This window comes from Fukomys damarensis, unplaced genomic scaffold (genome assembly GCF_012274545.1).
Source record: "Fukomys damarensis isolate Sample0158 unplaced genomic scaffold, DMR_v1.0_HiC HiC_scaffold_26, whole genome shotgun sequence".
Lineage (NCBI taxonomy): Eukaryota > Metazoa > Chordata > Mammalia > Rodentia > Bathyergidae > Fukomys > Fukomys damarensis.
Genome location: NW_022900938.1, coordinates 20,106,182 through 20,113,380, shown reverse-complemented (window position 1 = coordinate 20,113,380; position 7,199 = coordinate 20,106,182).

Genomic DNA, 7,199 nt, shown 5'->3' with positions numbered 1-7,199 from the left:
CACCAGCCTGCCCTCCGCAGGCCCGATGTCTTTGGGTTTAATTGAAGCCTCTTCTCTGTGGAACTTCACGATTCCTTCCCACGGTCAACTCGGGACCTCCCAGCGACCACTGCAGCCTGCGGACGAGGCCGGGGACTTGCCCAAGCGGATCCTAAAGAGGGGAAAATGGTAAATGCAAACGTCCCTTTACAATTTTACCGCCACTGTGCTGTTGTTCCCCCTCCCCCTCCCCGAGTCCTCGTGGGGACCCTGCGGGATCCGCAGGGAGCTAGGCCACGGGGCTAGAAGGCGCTGGTGTTTTGTTCTGAGCCTGAGCGATCCTTTCCTTCTCCCTCGGTGAACGCAGATTATTTAAACTCTGGGAAATGTACCTTTGGTCTGTCATATCAAGGCAGGAGTCACTGTCTTTTTTGTGTATGAATAAATGGTTTCTAGTAAAATGGAGGTTACAGCTTCAATACACTGTATGAACTTCCTCTGTGAGGAAGCTTAGTGCCTATTAGGATATCTTAGTGGCCAGAACCCTCTCCCCTAAGCAAGTGAAAATCCAAGAAATACCTTTAATTTTGCCAAAATAAGAAGCTGTTCCCTCTAATCCCCTTAGGCTACACTGGTTTGTTTAATCATGTCAGTGATGAATTTCTGAGTTGATGATGTGAACCAGCCTTGCTGGTGCTACCTTCTCCAGGCAATGAGGCTGGAGCAGAACCTAAGAAGCAGATCCCAACCTCCACCGCAGCCTAGCGAACTCGGAATTTCTGAAAAGACAAAACAGTTTTTTAAAACTAGTTAAGACAGTCCAAAATCTGTCTTCACAAAGTGACAAGGCACCAGGGCTTCTTAACAGAAATTAAAATTAGAACCCTCCACTGGGGATGGATGGAAGTTTGCTAGAAGGAAGTTGGTGGGTGGAGAGGGTTTGGGGACCTTGCTGGTTTCTGAGCGGGCCTGGAGCAGGGAATGAAAAGCCCTGCACTAGGGCCAGGGGCTGCAGACCTGCTTCTCACCACATTTATCGCTTTAAGGTAAAGAATGTGATGAGGGCTGCACTGCACTTTATGTTGCAGGGCCAGGCCAGGCTGTTTACAAAACCTTGAACTGTCTAGACAACACCATAAAAGCCAAAGTTCTAAACTGCTTAATTGGGTTATATTATACACCTTCTGGTGGGCCCCAAAGAGATTTCCGCAATGTGCAATAAAGTAAAGAAGTGAGAAAAGCTTCCCTTTCTCTAAAAAGAGTGAAGTGAATCTTGTGATTCTTAGCCTCATGTAAACCCAAAGTCAAAATATAAACCTGTGAGATACATAGCAATTTATTCATCTTTTGAGGTGGTACCCATTTTGAAATGCTGAATTTTTTGAATTGCTAAGGCTTTGGGGGTAAAGGAAAAACATAAGTGTATAAGTGTATGCCTTTGAACTTCCAAAATGTCAAGGTCATCACCTTTAACCTCCCTGAATAATTAGGCGCCTTAAGGTTCTTCTGTGATTTTCCACCGCCACCCACTCACACATGCATGCTCACACATCCAGACCATACACACATTTATGACCACACAGAATCACACTGGGGGCTTGCCATAAATCTAAGAAAATTCCTAATTTCAGGATCAATAACCTTAATTTCCCTTCAAACATCTGAGTAAGTCAGTAGCAATACACTTCTTAAATGTTGGCTAGATTAAAATACCTATTAGTTTTCACCACAGCTAGGTTGCAGTGGTGGAGATGTTTTGGGAGGTGTTGGAAAGTGGTCCATTTTGCTGTAAGGAAGAACTGGGGTTTTAAAAGCAAGACGTTTGAAAAATTAAGTTCTGTTCAGGCTTATACCTTTGTTGTATTTGAAAACATTTTGCCTCCCCACCAAATAAATTTTGGCACTTTCTAAGATATGGAACAAAAGAAAATATGTTTATATTGTTTTTTAAAGAATCCTTCAACCTTTGGTGAAAGATGCAGTAGAAGCAAAACGGACAATCAAATAATTTCTTTCAGAAGGAGATTCCTTTGTTTGGAATTCTGAGCATCGGTTAACATGTCAACACCCTAATAATATGTTCTTTCTAGGAGCTAAAAACTGGTCTATTTCATTCTTTCCCCCATCTATTTTTTCTTTTTAACTGTGTCTAAATGTAGCAAGCTTGTGTGCCAGCCGCCAGTGGCAGGATGAACCCACAGATACCGTTTCCCGTTTGCAGGAGCTTAGATCGCCACACGAGGGCGCGCTCATGTTCCTGAAGCCGCGTTTGGCCGAGAGGCTGCGGTACCTTATCTTTCCAGTACCAGATTCTAATAGGCGATCTTGGCCCGTTAGAAACAGGCGGCAGCTAAGGTGTTTTCTGTTTGTTTGATCTAATAAGAAGCCATAAGGTGTAGGAAGTTGCATGGAGACAGAGAAGAGAGGGCAACCAGATTCCCGAAACAAAGACTGACTAATCGTTGTCTCATTAAAGATAAAGCTGTTGCGAACAATACCGTGGTATATAAACTCATGGTGCATGAGGACAGATTTTAAAAAGACAAATGTGTGTATCTTGAAATATGCCAGGACCATTGTGGGTTAATTAAATTAGGGAAAATCATTTTTCTTGTTGGTTTGAGTATGCAAAGTGATGTCCCGAGTAGGAGCTCTCCTCCTCACCTTCCAAAATCCGCCTGCGTCTTGTGTGCTCTCAGACCACTGAGATGATTAAAAGGCTTTGTTTAAAACGGATTAGGGTGTTGGTGATTTAGCTCAGTGTGTATTCAAGGGAAAATGAGGTGCATCCACTAGCGAGTGGCAGTGTGGTTCTGAGCTGGGGGCCTGGGGATGTGCCTGGCGCGGCGCTGCCCCTCGCCTCTGGAGCAGTGGAGAGGCTAAGAGTTGGGGTGCCTGCCCAGGGCTGGGCTCTGTGACCGAGGCAGGCAGTGACTCTTTCGGGAACCTTCTGTACTTGGGCGTTGTAGAAGGGGGATGTATTTGAAGCAAACGGGTGTTGGGTGGGTTTGACAACACGAGCTACCCTTCCAAGCCATCTGCTGGCCCTGATTGACGTGAGGAGTCTGATTTTGGCACCGACCTTCAGAAACATTTAATTCTCTGCGTGCCCTCCACGCCCCAGCGAAGCCCCTGTCATTGGGACGTGCCTGTGTCCCTGTGGGCAGTGTCCCAGTCTGAGATCTAAGAGGGAGAAAGAGGACAGGGCTGCAGGCGGGCTGCTGTGAGGGAGGATGGCTGTGCCCTTTCCCTGAAGTTCATTGGGAAGAGCTGCAGCCCGCAGAGCTAGTGCTGGCCTCCGTGGCTCCTCAGTCTCTCTCGCCCGCCTTGCAAGCCTTGGTCTAAGATGGGTGCCTGTCCGCTGGCGGGAGCTGGCGTTTGCTTCCCGGGAGGCTGAGACGCCAGGACTCCCGGCGAGGAGCCAGAGAGAATTGCGGGTGTTTCCCCCGGGCATCCCTAGGCTCCGCCTGTCTGGCCCTGAGTCCAGCTTAGCTATAGCAAAGCGACCTTCCCTGGGGTCTGAGCCGGCTTCCGTCTCCGTGGGGTGAGAACCCCCTCCCCAGATGTCGTGGTGTTGCTCGGGAGGCGGCTCCAGCGGCGGTGCAGGGGCCCCTTGGCCTTGGCTGGCAGCTGTCCGAGGACTGTGTCTCTGCTCAGCGCTCAGCGGTTCCTTTCCTCCGGCAACGCCCAGCAAGGGCCTGATAAGGACCGGGAGATCCGCACAGGACCTCTAGAGGCTGAAAACACAGCCTTCCTCGACTGTTCCTAGCGAGCGGGTATCCCGGGGGTTGAGGCGCTTGGATCCCGAGACGCCAAGACCTCAGATTTTGAAGTGGAAGGAAAATGCGCGAAGTGGGAGTCTTTTGTGTCTGTACAGAAAGAGTCTCTTCGGCCGCTGGCCCTTTTACGCCGCTCTGGAGACCCCTTTTCGCCTCGGTGGCAGCACTCGCCCCTCATTTGCTCACTCGACTTCTTTTTACCTTGGCCAGGTGACACACTGTGCAACCCGGAGGAGCATCCGGGGGAGGCAGCTTTTAATTTGTTCCAAAGAGTGACACAGCCCAGAGTCGCGTCAGGACTCCAGTTCAGGGCAACCCTAGGAGCCCCAGGTCCTCTCAGGCCCAGGGCCTCCACTCTTCTTCCTGGAGACAGGAGGATGCAGATGCAAACTACTTTTTGATTGCAAAGGCTAAGGTCCTGCTTAGACGAACCTTTTAATTTTTCTCTGGAAAGAACTGTGCCAGGGAGAAAGTGGTCTTGGTAAAATGTGGTTATTCATCTCCTTTATGTTGCAAAATAGATTTATTATTAATGGTAACTGCTCCAACTGATCTAAAGATGATTGAAAACAGCTATTTTAAATACTCTAAGTAAAATAAGGGTTTGCCTTTAAACCACTGTCTTTTGATTGTTTGCATCATCTCCACGTTAAGCTCTTAAGGCACACTTTCCCTTCTCCTCTATCCAGCTCATTCTCTTTGGATTATTTCTATTTTGCTTGATTTTTGATAACAAAAATCACTTAAAATTACCATTTCTGGCCCTGAAGAACTGATCTGAAAGCCAAAATTTGAAAGACAAAAAATAGAATTCTGTAAAAATAGATTCAAAATTATATCTGATAAGCCCCTATGAATGAAGATTTGTTTCAAACCCAATCCAATGTGGGGTGACTTTGAGCTCGAAGTCACAGTGAGCCGAAATAGAAAGGCTCCCAAATACAGAAGGCAGATTCTCTCTGCCCTGGCTCACTGACAACCTACCCGCTCCACAAGGAATAGCTTGTTTTTTTAGCCTAGATGTCTTCTTCGTGTATAAATAAAGATTATGAAAGGGCATTTGATGGGCATAAAATTCCTGATTAGATTGAACAGTTCTGCCTCTCTAGAGATAGGGAAAAGTGGGCAACCGAGTTTCAGGCAGCTCTCCTGGCCGAGATATAAAGGGACACAAATGCTGGAGCGCCAGGCTGGCGTCGTCAGGGCTCTCACCGCTAGTGAGTGCAGCGGGCACTTTGTCGAGCTCTGGGCACTATTAGCTGTGGCTCAAAACAAGATGTCCACAATGTGGGAAAAGAAATTTGGGGGCGCTGATTAGTGGCTGCTGGCGTTGAAGGGGATCTTAGCAACCTAGAGTCAAAAGTTGTGTGTGTGTGTGTTTTCCTGCCTCCTCCAACCCCCACCCTCAATCTCAAAAATAGCCACCCCTGTGGAAAGGTAATGTTTAAACCTCCAGTTAAGCCGGGGTGCTGCAGCCTGAGCAGTTAGAGGCGCCAGGCTTTTAACCTGACAGTGATGTTGTATTTGAACAGCTGCGTAAAGGTTTAAAAGGTCTGTCTCATTGCCACCGCGGAGTTTTTTAAAAGGGGTTATTGTTTGGGCAAGGGCACTGAGAGGGGACAAGCAAATCGGTCCCAAGGCTGAAAATAATGTTCAGTGACTGTTTTCACCAGGCCAGGGGAAATTCTTTCTGGGGAGTGGGCACAAAGGATTTGTTGGGAAATGTTTTTGTGAAGGAGTAGGGCAATTAGGTTCCCCCAGAATGCTGGAGCACTTTAATGAGCGTCGGACCCTAAAGAAGTGTTCTGCTGAGGCGGAAACCCGATTTACCCACAAGTTCAGTCTCTGGGCCTGAAATCCAAGGCCAGCCCATTCCTGAGTGAGTGTGGGGAGAAGAGCACAGATGCCTTCCTGGTCAGAGAATTGGTTCACGGTCAGTTTCCGGGGCTGTTTTACTTTCTTGGCTGCGGGTAGGGTACCCGGAAGGCCGGAGGACGGCTCCCTCGAACTGGCAGGGCCCCTAGCCCTGGACAAGACTCTAGAAATCAAGGTTAAAGCTCCCTGCTGCTGTCCAGAGGCCGGGCTTCCGCAGGGCAGCTCACTCGCCTGCAACCAGAGAAGGAGGGAGGAAGTTGTTCAAGTTTCTCATAAAACAGTTTCCATGGTGGTAGTGGCGGTGGTTGTTCTTTAATGAACTGGACCACAACCCCACATCATATCTTCTTTATAGAACTTTTCTTCACTAGAAGAAGCTGAGGACTGAGTCCCCATCTACTCCTTCTCCTCTCACCCAAGCAAAACCTTAGCAAATACTTTAAGGATTGTCCAAAACTATAAAACTCAACTTTTGACAAAACTATTGCTTTTAATATTTGACGATTTGTGTTAAAACAAAAATTGACCTTCTTGGTTAGTAGTGATGGGGAAAAATCAATAGTATAATTTTCAATAATTCATAAAGCAAATGCCATTATGCTAAATCTTAACTATTAATCTTATCCTTTACAAAGTCTCGATTGATTTGTTAATAAAATATCTTCCCGTGTGTGGCAACAGCGGGTATAACTCTTTAAAAACCTTCAGAAGCAAGAAAATTACCAAGTAGCCCAAGAATGTAGATGAGAATTTTATTGATCGCCCTGATTCTTCTTAATATGTATTAATAAATTCCACAACCTTTTGTACCTTGCACTTGTCAGAAACCAATGCTTTTACAAAATCCATAAAAGGAAAACATTTTTCTTCAAAGAACCAAATGACACCTTTGCATTTCTCTCCCTCTTGCCTGGCCCAGTCACTTTCCTAAAACTTCTGTAGTCTGAGGATCAGAATTTTCCCCGTTGCTTTCAAAATTTTTCTTTCTCGCTTACTTCCTCGTGGCCCTCTATCATCAGGGGGTGGGGAAGGAAATTTTGGTTCAGTCCTCCCGCTGGGAGTCGGAGGGACGCTTTCGCGGACGGGAAACTGCTGGCGAAGGGTTGTCTCCTGGTTGAAAGCTCCAGGCTCCTGGCCGGCAAAAGTCAGGGTGTGGTTCCTCTGAGAGCCGGGAGCTCCCGTAGATCGAGGGGCGCGAGGGGCGCCAAGCAGGGGCGGCGGGGCCAGGAGAGGAGACCGCCGGGCCGATCAGCTCTCCAAAAAAAAAAGGACACCTTGGCCGAGTCTTTGAGGGAAGGCTCTCCCCTTTGGAGCCCCCTTTAGCGTGGGGTGTCTCAGGACTAGAGGAATCCGACTCACCTTCCCCGGCTTCCCAGTACTAAAATCACCAGCCCGCGCCCCCATTCCCTGCCCCGGACCCGGACCGGCCCTCGTTGGCGCGTTCTGCCTGGGTGTGTGCAGGGAAATGCTTCTGTGTGTGCTGGCGCCTCGGCGCTCTGGCTCCCCTCCCTGCGCGTGTCCTCCCGGACGGACGCCCCTCCGACCAAGCCTTTCCTTCCGCCGCGG